We start from the raw sequence: 13,967 nt of genomic DNA, 5'->3' as shown, positions 1-13,967 counted from the left end.
GTCCTCACACTACTAAGGGCAAGTTTGGCTTTCTATTTAGTTATAGAGTTTCAGCTAATTAACTCCTTCCACCCCTGCTTCTATCTTTCAAAATCCTATTCAGCTCCTCTAGGAAGCCTCTCTGAAACCCCTAAATGGAATTTTTCTACACAAGCCCCAGGCTTCCCTTTTGATATAAACTTATCATAGTGATTTTGTTTTGTCTAACATGATAGGTGATTATGGTATCTATTTTCTTCAATAGAGTATAATTTCTGTGAAGGCAAATGGTATAGTTTAGGAATATAGGTGAGGTTTGGTGCTGGCAGGATGAGGGCCAGAATCAATAGCCAAGAAAGCATTCTTGAGATGTCTTTGGTGCAAAATGGTGATTTTATTAAAGCAAAGTGATGGTTTTATTAAAGTCCATGGGCAGAAAGAGCTGCTGCACCAGGTTTGTGAGGGGGGACTGATTATATAGTTAGGAGTTGGGGTAAAGAAAATGAGAGGTTTTCAGAAGAATTTTTGTATGCTAAAGAGGACCTACAAGATATTTGGAGGCCTTGTCATTTTCAAGTTAAGTTTGTTTTTCCCTCTAGTAAAGCATTCACATTAAGGCAGTTGAGAGTTTCCTTCTGGAAATTAGGTTATTGATAAGATTGCTTTTTTTCTTATAAATTACTAAAACCTTTTTAAACTGAGGGAGACTCATGTCTTGCTGGATTGTAATCTCTAAATTAACCATTTGCTTTTCTTTTCCCTTAGCTTCAGGGCAGCCAGGAGTGCCTGAGGAATGCCACACAGATCCCACCGGGGAGTTGGGGGTTGTTGCGGGGTGTCAGCTCATGCTCTGTCCTCAGCTTGCCTTCTGCTCCCTCATCAGCAAATACTGTGTATATATATACATACATACTCCTACATACTCACAGACATACACACACACTGGAATAACAGGCTCCATCTTCACGTAAAGTCTAGGTGATCTTTAAATTATAACAGAAATGCATGTTGTTGGTTCCCCACCCCCCCACCCTCTTTGTCCTTCCCACACTGGAAAAGCCCAGATTGCCTCTCAGGCCACAGTAACTATACTACCCTGGTCTAAGCTTCACGTACTTTAAAATAATCATGGTCCACAAGAATCTAAGAAGTCAAATAGATTTACTTCCTGCCATTCCTTGAATATTAGTGATATAAATTGCATCCCCACTGCTTGTGTCCTGAGTGTGTGGAAAATGCAATCTAGCATGAAAAGCTGGGCACAGTTTTACAGCACTCTGCAGAAGCAAGTCCCATTTCCTGAGTACTGGGCAAAGAAGAGGAAGAGAATTTAAACTGGTGTCAGGAAGTCCTGGAAAATGAGAGTTCTTCTAAATGAGAATGAGACAAGTTCATTAAAACAAAACCACTCCAAGCCATATGGCTGCCAGCACTGTGGAATGAACATATATCTGGATAGAAAATCCAGGTGGTCTCCAAAGCTTTTGTCTGAGATTTCTGTTTTTATGCCCTAAAGGAATGTAAAGGCTTTTATAATGCTCAGACCAAATAAAACCACCCTTGCCACTATTGTACGTCAAATTTATGTTAAAAAAGAATGTAGTGAGTATACCCTGCTTATTTGCTAACAAGCACAACTAGCATTGCCCAATTATCTGAAAACTGGAAGAGAAAGTCATTTTCCTCTTTAATGCTGTTAGATGTTTTTATAAGTGTGAATAATTGGAAAATTTTAACACAGAAAGTATCCTATGAATTTTTGGTAGTAATTAGGTGTGAAGGTCTGACCTTTCCAGCATTCTTATATGCTCTGCCTGGAGTTCCTTGAAGCTTAATGCTCTACATCACTGGTCTCATAAAGCATTGCTGGAAGATTTGAGGGCAGAATTGGTGCATGGTTATTTCTCATTCTCATGGATTGAAAGGCTTTGAATGGGTTTTCTGATGCTTGTCTGAACTGACTGTATCTACCGGCGGGAGAAAAACAAAAACAAAAACAAGTGTATGTTATACACATGCTTCTCCAGAGACAGACCCCCAGAAGATGCTGAGAGCAGCTTCTTGTTTGGATCAGTCCTTCTCCCATCAGCGTGCTTGTTCTGAAACCATGTCTATGGGCCATAGACATGGTTTCATATAAGATACTTATTCTTATAAGTATCTTATTCTTGCCTCCTGCCCAGTCGGCATATGTGAGAAAACTGGTGGTCTGGAAACATTTGGAGAAAACCTTTCTGTCTACTCAGTCAGCCAAACTGTTTCATGCCATTCCAACATTAAAGCAAGTCTAAGTTTGTATTTTGTGTTTATAAATGTAATAATTCTGTAAATTCAAAGCTGGAAATACTCCTAGGATTTAGGCAACAAAACTGGTCATATGCATTTAATTAAGCTAAAATTCTACTCACAATTTAAGTCTGGAATTTCTTTTTTAGAATGAGTAGGGGGAAATTTTGATTAATATTTTGAATCCTCGTGCAAATCCTTACATCAAGTGTTTAGAAAGCAAATGGCCTTATAATGTGTAATTTTGCACATAAAAATTGTTAGAGGGCCAAAGTATTTATGGGAGGGGGGGTATGGAAAAAACTCAAGCTGTGCATTATTTTCCCCATGTTAAAGTTTAAAACGGCATAAGGAAGTTTGATTATAAAGAATATTAAAAATTAGATCCCTCTTTCATTGAGTTAACTTCCAAATTAAGTGGGGTGGAGTACAGCTACATTTCAAGAGACATCTCACATTAATTTGGTACTCATCCTTGTAGTTTACAAAGGAGTCGATTCAATTTTACAAATCATGGAGGCAGATTAGTTAAATAACTCCATGCTGACCTAATAGTTAAGCCTTTTGAGGTTCACCTGTAACTCATTACTGTACTCCTTGTTGTAGTCATATTAGATTCAGCTGGGAAGGAGCTGTGTCTGAATGTAGTGAGGATTTTATTTTTCTTTTAATGTGCCTTGCAAGAGAGAGTGCTTCAACTACCAAATATGTACTCACTGAATTGCTTTGAGGTTTGTTCTTTATATACTGTATGGAATTGTGGGGCTAGGAGTCTCTATTGGCTTGAGCTGGCAAAAACCAATATTGTAATTCAAATACAGCACTCACCTGGGAAACTGGCAAATTTGGACTACAGCCCATAACCCCACCTTGTTTGCTTTCTTCTCTCTTCTTCATTATAAATGAACAAATAACTGACACTCACTTTCAGCTTGCTGCCTTTTTAATTGAAAGCAGTGTGTCACTGTATTTTGGTTATATATTGAAAATGGAGGAATCACTTAGTGTTGTTTTTTTTTTTTCTTAAATGGAGAGGATTTGGGAGAGGTCTTTACATCTGTAACACTAAGCTAATTAAACCTCTGAAGTTGTCATTTAAAACATTTTCTCAAACTGCCTTTGTGTTTATAAATGTAATTTATAAAGCCTTCGCAAACCTACAGGTTTATTTTAACAAAGGTTTAATTGTAAGCGACAACCCTACAAAACCACCACTACAGTGTTTCGTGTTGTTTTGTATTTTCTGTTGCTTAAGGAAAGACATAAAAATACGTTTTCAGAAAATGTGATGGATCTATACCAAGAGGATGAAATTACAGAACTTGAAACATATGGGCTTGTTATAGTCCTTCTCCTTAACTCACTCATCACTCAGGAAGCTGCAACAGTCACAATCTAAAATTGACCACTTCAGGAAAAGCAAACCTCAGCCTTCTCCAGAGGGTCCCATCTGGGTTGTGGTCACTATTTTACTACCAGTAATTTTAAATCTTCTTGGAAACATTACCTTTCTAATTTACTGTAAATTTTGATGGATCTGTGAAACCACACTTGAGATGTTGGTAAATAAGATAGACATGTAGAGCATGGGTTGAAAGGAAAACAAGCGATACTAAATAAAACTTTAAAAACCTGCAATGCGAACCTGGAAATCATCTGGCTCAAGTTCCTTCATGAATTGCAATCTAGCAGAAAGTCAATCCAGGCTTTTTTTGGTTTTGTTTTGTTTTATGTTTACCTGTGGACCTTTCAACAAGTTATTATAGGACCTAATGCCACTGGAAAGTCATAAACAGTGACACTTCAAGAGAAAATCAGATCTCCACATATTTACCCCTCAGAAATGCAGGGGCCCAGGGGAGCCATTCAGAGAGACCAAGTAGGCAAAGTGGAAGCATTTGTCAAACTATTTTTCTTCTTAAATAAGGATCTGTCTCACGATCTTCTCTAAGTAGTTGGAATATTGCTGATTGTCTAGGGAGTTCTGACTACTTCCAATGCAAGGGATACTCCATACCAGGGCTGTTCTTCATAGCTAAACACAAAACAAAATACAACTAAGTCTCATCACTGTGACCTGGAAAGGCCAGTTGAGTTTCCCTGTGATTAGTTTTATAATAGTAAGTCTAGGTTTTAAAAAAGCTCAAAAATCTCAACAGGTATTTGTTAACTATTTACTACAGGGCAATTCAACAAGCTTGGAAAATATGGTACTTTGTTTTACAGTTTGGCAGTCTTTTTTTTTTTTGTTTTTAAAGATTTTATTTATTTATTTGACAGAGAGAAATCACAAGTAGATGGAAAGGCAGGCAGAGAGAGAGAGAGAGGGAAGCAGGCTCCCTGCTGAGCAGAGAGCCTGATGCGGTACTTGATCCCAGGACCCTGAGATCATGACCCGAGCCGAAGGCAGTGGCTTAACCCACTGAGCCACCCAGGTGCCCCCAGTATGGCAGTCTTTACCACTGGTGCTTTTTTCCCCAATAGGAGAACAACACTAGAAGATATTTTATTAAAATATAAGAAAAAGAAAAACAAAGAGACGGATCCTTCTTGACTATAAAACTTCAACAGAGGAGGTTTTAAAATATCCCATTTCAATGTATAGTTACCAACTAGTTATAGAGACTTCCAATTAAAACTGGAAGATTGAACATGTGCATTTACTTTCATTCCTTTTTAACCTTCTATTAAATCAATAGTAAAGATATATATATGTATATATATCTTATATACTTATATAAGATATATATGCATATGTATACATATGTATATATATGTATGAATGTATATGTATATGAATATATACCTTTAAAACTGCGAACCCACAAGGACAAAGCAAAAAGAGAAGAGGACCAATCTGCAAGTTCTAATAGCTGAATAACAGAAATTCCAAAAGAGACAATAGAGACAATGAAATGTAGAAAATCATTAAAAAATGGGTGCCTGGATCACCCTACCTGATTTCAAGCTTTATTACAAAGCTGTGATCACCAAGACAGCATGGTACTGGCATAAAAACAGACACAAAGACCAGTGGAACAGAGTAGAGAGCCCAGATATGGACCCTCAACTCTATGGTCAATTAATCTTCGACAAAACAGGAAAAAATATACAGTGGAAAAAAGACAGTCTCTTCAATAAATGGTGCTGGGAAAACTGGACAGCTGTATGGAGAAGAATGAAACTCGACTATTCTCTTACACCATACACAAAGATAAACTCAAAATGGATAAAAACCTCAACGTGAGACAGGAATCCATCAGAATCCTAGAGGAGAACATAGGCAGTAATCTCTTTGATATCAGCCACAGCAACTTCTTTCAAGATAGGTCTCCAAAGGCAAAGGAAACAAAAGCAAAAATAAACTTCTGGGACTTCATCAAAATCAAAAGCTTCTGCACAGCAAAGGAAACAGTCATAAAAACAAAGAGGCAACCCATGGAATGGGAGAAGATATTTGCAAATGACAGTACAGACAAAAGGTTGATATCCAGGATCTATAATGAACTCCTCAAACTCAACACACACGAAACAGGCAAACACATCAAAAAATGGGCAGAAGATATGAACAGACACTTCTCCAATCAAGACATACAAATGGCTATCAGACCCATGAAAAAATGTTCATCATCATTAGCCCTCAGGGAGATTCAAATTAAAACCACATTGAGATATCACCTTACACCAGTTAGAATGGTCAAAATTAACAAAACGGGAAACAACATGTGTTGGAGAGGATGTGGAGAAAGGGGAACCCTCTTACACTGTTGGTGGGAATGCAAGTTGGTGCACCCTCTTTGGAGAACAGTGTGGAGATTCCTCAAGAAATTAAAAATAGAGCTTCCCTATGACCCTGCAATTGCACTCCTGGGTATTTACCCCAAAGATACAGATGTACTGAAAAGAAGGGCCATCTGTACCCCAATGTTTATAGCAGCAATGGCCACAGTCGCCAAACTATGGAAAGAACCAAGATGCCCTTCAACGGATGAATGGATAAGGAAGGTGTGGTCCATATACACTATGGAGTATTATGCCTCCATCAGAAAGGATGAATACCCAACTTTTGTAGCAACATGGACGGGACTGGAAGAGATTATGCTGAGTGAAATAAGTCAAGCAGAGAGAGTCAATTATCATATGGTTTCACTTATTTGTGGAGCATAACAAATAGCATGGAGGACAAGGGGCATTAGAGAGGAGTAGGGAATTTGGGTAAATTGGAAGGGGAGGTGAACCATGAGAGACTATGGACAATCTGAGGGGTTTGAAGTGGCCGGGGCGGGGTGGGAGGTTGGGATACCAGGTGGTGGGTATTATAGAGGGCACAGCTTGCATGGAGCACTGGGTATGGTGAAAAAATAATGAATAATGTTTTTCTGAAAATAAATAAATTGAAAAGAAAAAAAATAATAATAATTAAAAAAAAAATGGGCGCCTGGGTGGCTCAGTGGTTTAAGCCGCTGCCTTTGGCTCAGGTCATGATCTTGGGGTCCTGGGATCGAGTCCCACATCGGGCTCTCTGCTCAGCGGGGAGCCTGCTTCCTCCTCTCTCTCTCTGCCTACTTGTGATCTCTCTCTCTGTCAAATAAATAAATAAAATCTTTAAAAAAAAATGATTCAAGATCATTCTGTATAGCTGAAATTCATGAGTTTCCAGATATAATGGTGCCTTGAAAATAGATGAGAAGAGCACCATACCAAGCATATCACTATATAATTTCAGAACATGGTGGACAGAGAGAAGCGTCAAATGAATTCCAGAGAGAATAACAATAACAATGTCATACAAAAAGAATCAGACTGGTTTCAGACCTCTGAACCCAACACTAGATGGTAGAAGATAATAGAGCAACACTTTCAAAATTGTAAGGATGAGTGATTTCTAGTTTATGGTTCTCTATCGACCAAACTATCAAGTGTAGAAGTACAAAAAGTCCGTTTAGTGACAGATAAGTTCTCAAAAACTTACCTCCCCCAAATTATTGAAGTTATGAATTATGTGCTCTACAAAACAAGTAAATCAAAAACAATAAACAGATTAAATCCAGAAGACAAGCAATCTAACATAAGGGATGGACAAATACAATCCTCCTAAAAAGGGAGAAATGAACTCCCAGCATGACAGCTATACAGCAGGACTGGAGAGCAACCAGTGCAAACTACAACAGGTCAAAGGCTCTGAGAGATTTATTCAGCTGGAGGAGAGTAGATCTGTTAGAGGTAAGTGTTTAGAAACTTAAGGAATGAAAAAAATCATCATCATTTTAGGAAGAATAAATAAATGTCAACAACAAAAATTAAGTGTGAAAAATATAAAAGTAATTATATTAAACTACATGGCTCAACTGTGCATAGCATTTACATAATCATAATAATGTAAGCACTGGGTATTGATCTAGCCAAAATTATATGACTTTTCTCTATTGGGATGAGGGGGCTGAGGAAGTGTACACATGTGTAAAGAGTATGGGAGGAATAAAGCTGCCACAAAAGTAATATCAGGAAATCAAGCCCAAAAATGGAAAAAAGCTGGAGTAGCATGTTATGCTAATTATTTAAAGATATGAAGATAAATAATGAAAGAATAAACTAAGAGATTTAAAGGGTTCTGGAGAGTTCGAATTTGGGGAAGGGGTTTGGCTGGAGGGCTTATTTTTTGTCCTAGCAGAGAATTAGCTACTTGCCTTTAAACCATGTGTCTGTACAACTTTAAAATATTAATTAAAAGAACTTGTCAACAATTTTGCTAATGCCAAATTCATGACAAAAACCATTCCAAATTTGCTTTAAAATCTACTTGCTTTTCCTGAAACTACAAATTCAGTAGTTTTAATAATACATTTATCATCAATACTAGAGTTACTTGATTATAAATAAAATTATGCTCCTTTGGGGGGTAAATATTTTTTATACAATTGTAACTAGAATTGCTAGTAGATAATCATGTAATCATCTAAGGCTTATAATTAAAACCTATAAATAATAGCATTATTATATGAAAATAAATGCCATAAATCATGACTCAATCTGAAGCCACAAATACTAATCTATTCATTCACTTCTATTTTAGATAGGAGTATTATTGGATATATCTTGCAGATTTAGAGTTCAATAATTTTAAATTCTTCATTATGAAGGAAGGAGGCTTTGCATAATTTGAGTAAACAATGAGTGTAAAAACAACTAAAATTTTTGGACACTGATAAAGGCTGCAGTAACACATTTTATTATTTAACATATACACAGCTTTTCATTTTCATTCTTACCTTGCAATTGAGAATTTAAAGTTTTTGGTAACCCAGGACATCCAAATTTACCCCACTAATCAGTGGCTTTGCTAAGATACAGGTATTCTTTCAGCAAATAGGAGTCTATATGAGCACTTAGAAGTCCGAGCTTGTTCATTACCACCTTCTTCTTGAGACTTGTTCTTTAATTGTCAGCTAACTGTGGCAATATTATTTTGAACAAAATCCCTATAGGTAAAATGGTCATAGTCTTGCCTATCTAAATAAAGGCTGCTAACAAATTAATATAATCCTTCTGTAATACAATCTGGTTCATTTACATTATCTTTTCTCTAAAAAATTCTAAGCTGGTCTAATATTTTTATACCGTTATGATTCACATGACCTAGATAGACACAGTCTCACCTAAATCTGGTATCTGGTTTTTGTTACAGTTTTAACCCTGGGAATGAAAGCTTTAAAAGCTAAGTCTGGGGGTGCCTGGGTGACTCAGCGGGTTAAAAGCTAAGTCTGAGGAATTGATAGGGATTTATCAATATAATGGAAGTGGGACTTAACCAAATCCAGAGACTTTTCTTTGTCCAAACCTTCAACTTGATTATTTGTATATTTGATTCATCTATCCAGCACATCTATTGAATGCTTGCAATGTGAAAAACGCTATTCATTGTACTAGTGATAGTCTAATTGGTAAGTTTCATTGCTTAGAGAAGAGTGAAGTAATTATTCACTGAATGCCCTCAATGTGCAAGGCACATTATATATATTATCTGATTTAATCTGTGTGAACAGCTATAATGTAGGTATTGTACCCTCTATTATAAAAATAAGAAAACTTATAGAAGTGCCTGGGTAGCTCAGTTGGTTAATCATCCAACTTTTGGTTTCTGCTCAGGTCATGATCTCAGTCAGGGTCATGGGATCTGACCCCTCACAGGGGTCCAGGCCTCCAGGGTAAAATTGTAAAAAAAGTATCAAATTGTATATTTATATATGTGCAGTATATTGTGTATTAATTGTACTTCAAGAAAACTGTTTTTAAAAAGCTAAATATAAAAAGGTTAAATTTTCTTTTAAAAGTCCATATATTTTAGCTTGGCTCATATGTCTTTTATATATGTCTATTTTAGGAACTATTTTGATTTAGGACTATTAGATTGTTTTAGAGGTAACAAAAACACATAAAAGCATCAGAGGTATAACATGATGGTAATTTTGTATCTTAACTGTGGTCTCTTACTTTGCAAATAAATAACAACACTGATATTTTGGTGATTACTTACTAAAAGATCTTAAGAATTAAGGAGATAGCACTGATTTATAAAGATGATATAGAAATTCTTGGAAAGTAGGGATTGAAGAATGAAAACAAAGAAGAGGCGGATGCTTTTTAACTGAGGATAAAATTAATTACTCTCTAGGGGGAATGACATCGCTTAGGTAAGATTACCCAAATGATTAAAGTGTTGAGAAATACCCCACTGAGAAAAGGCTAAACCATATGAGATAGCTCAGTGTAAAAAAATAGAAACTATGAGATTATATATTAATGAATAGTTTGGGGGTTCATAAAGGGTTATTATTTAGAGGAATTTTTACCTTAATGAGGTCTGGACATAAAGAATTAGCTGATGATACAGCAAAGGGAGTTTTTGTTATATGTGATGGAGGTCATTAAAAACTGAATTAACTTAGCAAGCAATGTTGCAGGCTGTCTTCAAGGGAGACTGTTACAAACATACTTTTTCAGGCATCTGGAATGGTTTCTATGTGATATTATAGAATACCATGTGATGGGAAATAAATCAGGGTTCCACTTAAGTACCCTTGCAGCTTTCTAATGTAAGGCTCAATATGAACTTTCACTTTGCTTCATTTTTCAGAATTCTATGACTGATGATTCAGGCAGGACTGTGGAGGGTAACAGATTTAGATGGGACTGCCAGTGCTCTCTGGGCCTTCCCTGCTCCTGGCTCCTGGTGCCAGCCATGGGCAGCACCAACGGGGGGTGGGGGTGCTTTTTAGGTATACAGGATGGCAGGCCTCCTGCAGAGCCCTTGAGTCAGAGTCTGTCCTTTAAAAAGATTCCCAGGTGACGCACAGGTACTTTGAGGTTTGAGAAGCATTGGTCCAAGCCATTGGCTCTATCTCTAGAATAAACTGACTTTGCCTTTTTCATGAGCAGATCTTTTTCCAAATTGTTTCAAAAGATAATACGGAAGAAATAAAAACATCCTCCTTTGACTCAAATGATTATAGTGATGGATATACATTGATTTTTATTGCCAAGTTTCTGTTTTATTGGGGAGGTTATTCTTTTTTTTTTTTTTTTAATTTATTTATTTGACAGACAGAGATCACAAGTAGAGAAAGAGGCAGGCAGAGAGAGATGAGGAAGCAGGCTCCCTGCCCAGCAGAGAGCAGATGTGAGGCTCCATCCCAGGACCTGGGATCATTATCTGTGCTGAAGGCAGAGGCTTTAACCCACTGAGCCACTCAGGCACCCCTGGGGAGGTTATTCTTTAGGGAATCAAAAAAAGGAGACTCAAGGATGCTTTACTCAAAGGCATTAAAAAAAAAAAAAATCACTTGGCTATCAGGCTTTCCATAATAAAAGGGGGCAATTTAACATTGTGAAGAAAATTGAGGTTTGGTATGATGGTTTCTAGTTCATAGAAAATGAAAAACACTGTTTGCCTCTCTCTTTGTTTCTGTCCTAGCCTCTTTCTCTCTCCCTTTCTCCCTCCCCATCCCCTCTCTCATTGTATGTTGTATGTCCATTTGTTCACACATGTGTTTTGGACAATCAAAACACCTTGGAAACTTTGGCTGTTTTAACTTCAATGTCCTGTTTTTGTTTGAACCAAGATGGAAAGTAAGCTCTTTGGGTTTGAAGACCAATAGAAACTAAATCCAAGAAGTAAAGCTTTGTAAAATATGGTGCAAATCAATCGCAAACATTTCAAAGGGCACCACTATTAAGACAACATGGAAGTGGAGGAAACAACTGAATAACATTAGACTAAAATGAAGGTCAACTATTTGATAGGGCTTGTACTTTCACAATGATTATCTGGGCTTTGGGCTTTTGTGAGGAAAACAAAAGATGCCTTGATTTTATTTTTTTCCACCAGCCTTCCCAAATTTATTATGAAAAATTATTTTAAGCATTGTACTTCACAGTTCTTTATGATCTATGTAAAATAAATTTACTCTAGGTGACCTTATACTCTGCTTTTCTTTTCCCCGTCTTACTTGTCCCAATGCCCTTATAAAGAGAGAAGTTTCGGTTGAAGGAAAATGAAATAATTGATGGTAAGCATCATTCTAAAGACAGCATGTAATACAGTTTAAAATATGGAACATTTTCCCTAAAATAATTTAGAACGTGATTACCACTAGAGTGGCCAAGTTAACTCAGACTCATTTAGGCCAATTTGTTGTCTCTGAATGAAGCATGAACTCTCTAGAAGGGGAAGCTTGTTTTAATTTTAAAGTGTTTAAATTTCCATTTACATAGCTAAGGTTTTACTCTAAGCATTTCTGTTTCTACAAGTGACTTTACTTTTTCCAGTTTATTAGCTAACAGATAAGCAATACCTCCCATAGGATGCTGTACATTTGTCTTGTGCTTCTGCAGCAATTAGTAAGGTTTGTGGATGAATTATGCCATTTAACATCTTTTATTAACTATAACCACATTTATTGCCTCATAACAATATCATTACAAAGGAAAGCTGTGCAGATGAGAAGCATTTCTTTGTAAACCCTAATAAGTGCACAATGTATGTGTAAGTATTTACTTTTCCATAATTCTCTCACTGTTTAATTGTGACTCTGTGTTTAGCCATTTTAATTAGGTTGAATTTCCAGCTCTTTAGCATTTAGATATTTAAGTTTACTGCTCAGCTGATGAATTTTTCTTGCTTTTAATCTACACTACATGTTAAAGAAGCTTAGTCTGTGCAACATCAGAGCTTTAAACAGGAATTAGGTAAAAAGAAGGCTAACAATGCAATCAGAATCCATTCTGGGGCATAGTGGCTACTGTAGATTTCAGTGACCTGACAAAGTATTTCTTTAAAATGATTACACCACTTGTCAAAATGGGAAAATATATGAAGCTTAACATTAGTATTTTTATGAAGAACTTGAGCCATATTTCTTATCTTCCTTACATCTTTAGGAAGATAAGAAATAGCTTAATTAGGGGGTGAGGTGGGGATGTACCTTTAGTCACTAGGCTAGGATGAAAGCAAGACCAAACGGGATGAAAGAGACCCTCATCTTTGAGCATTGGTAATGCCTGTTGGAGGAAGAAATGCTCCGTTGTCTGTGTGATTCCCTACTTCAGTACCCAGGGAGTGCCCTCCGTTTGTGGTGCATTCAGATGTGTGTAGAGAATATCTGCTCTAATCCTTGGATGTTGTACTTCTTAGGAGTGGAAATATGCATGGCTTGATGCATCCTGAATTACTCTCTGATGGTGGTGGTGACATGGTGAAGACAGGTAGGAGGCCAGGATGGATTGATTAGGTCCCTAGCCTTCAGTACTGCCTCTTGTTCTTTTTTTTGTTGTGAATTTTTCCATCTTGTCATTTTGTCCAGCTAAGAGTTTATGAAGGAGCAAGTAAAATACTAAAAGGGTGGCAACAATCCCAGGAAAATATGGTTTAACCAAATCAGAAGAGATTCCAAATCGTGAGGGGGGATTTCTCCCCCCTGACGATTGGGTGAGGGATCTCCTCTGATTGGGATCTCCTTTGATTGGGATCTCCCAATCTCTTCTGATTGGGATCTCCCAATCTCTTCTGATTGGGATCTCTTCTGATTTGGGGATAAAAAGAGGTTCAAAAAGAAAGAAAGAAAAAAAGAATTAAAAAAAAGAGATTGAATTAAAAATTCAATCAAGAATTTAAAAAAGAATTAAGAAAAAAAAGATTGAAGAGATTAGGATCTCTTCTGATTTGGGGATAAAAAAAGGTTCAAAAAGAAAGAAAGAAAAAAAGAAAAAAAAAAGAATTAAAAAAAAAGAAAATGAATAAACAAAAGTATAAAAAAGAAAAATATATATATTAGATAATCTAGTTAAAAAACGTTAAAAGAGAAAAGGGTAAAAGTTATAAAAAATTTTAGCAGAAGAAGAGAAAAAAAATGAAAAAGAAAAAAATTAAATTAACTGCAAGACTGAAAAATCACAGGCAGAAAGCCATGAGTTCCGTGGTTTGTTTTCTCCTCCTCTGGAATTCTGCTGCTCTCTCCTTGGTATTGAAACTGCACTCCTTGGTAGGTGAACTTGGTCTTGCCTGGATTTCTTGTTGATCTTCTGGGGGAGGGGCCTGGTGTAGTGATTCTCAAGTGTCTTTGCCCCAGGCGGAATTACACCGCCCTTACCAGGGGCCGGGCTGAGTGATCTGCTCGGCTTTGCTTTCAGGAGCTTTTGTTCCCTGA

The sequence above is a fragment of the Neovison vison genome, chromosome 9 (assembly GCF_020171115.1).
Source record: "Neovison vison isolate M4711 chromosome 9, ASM_NN_V1, whole genome shotgun sequence".
NCBI lineage: Eukaryota > Metazoa > Chordata > Mammalia > Carnivora > Mustelidae > Neogale > Neogale vison.
Note: the sequence above shows the minus strand (reverse complement) of the source record.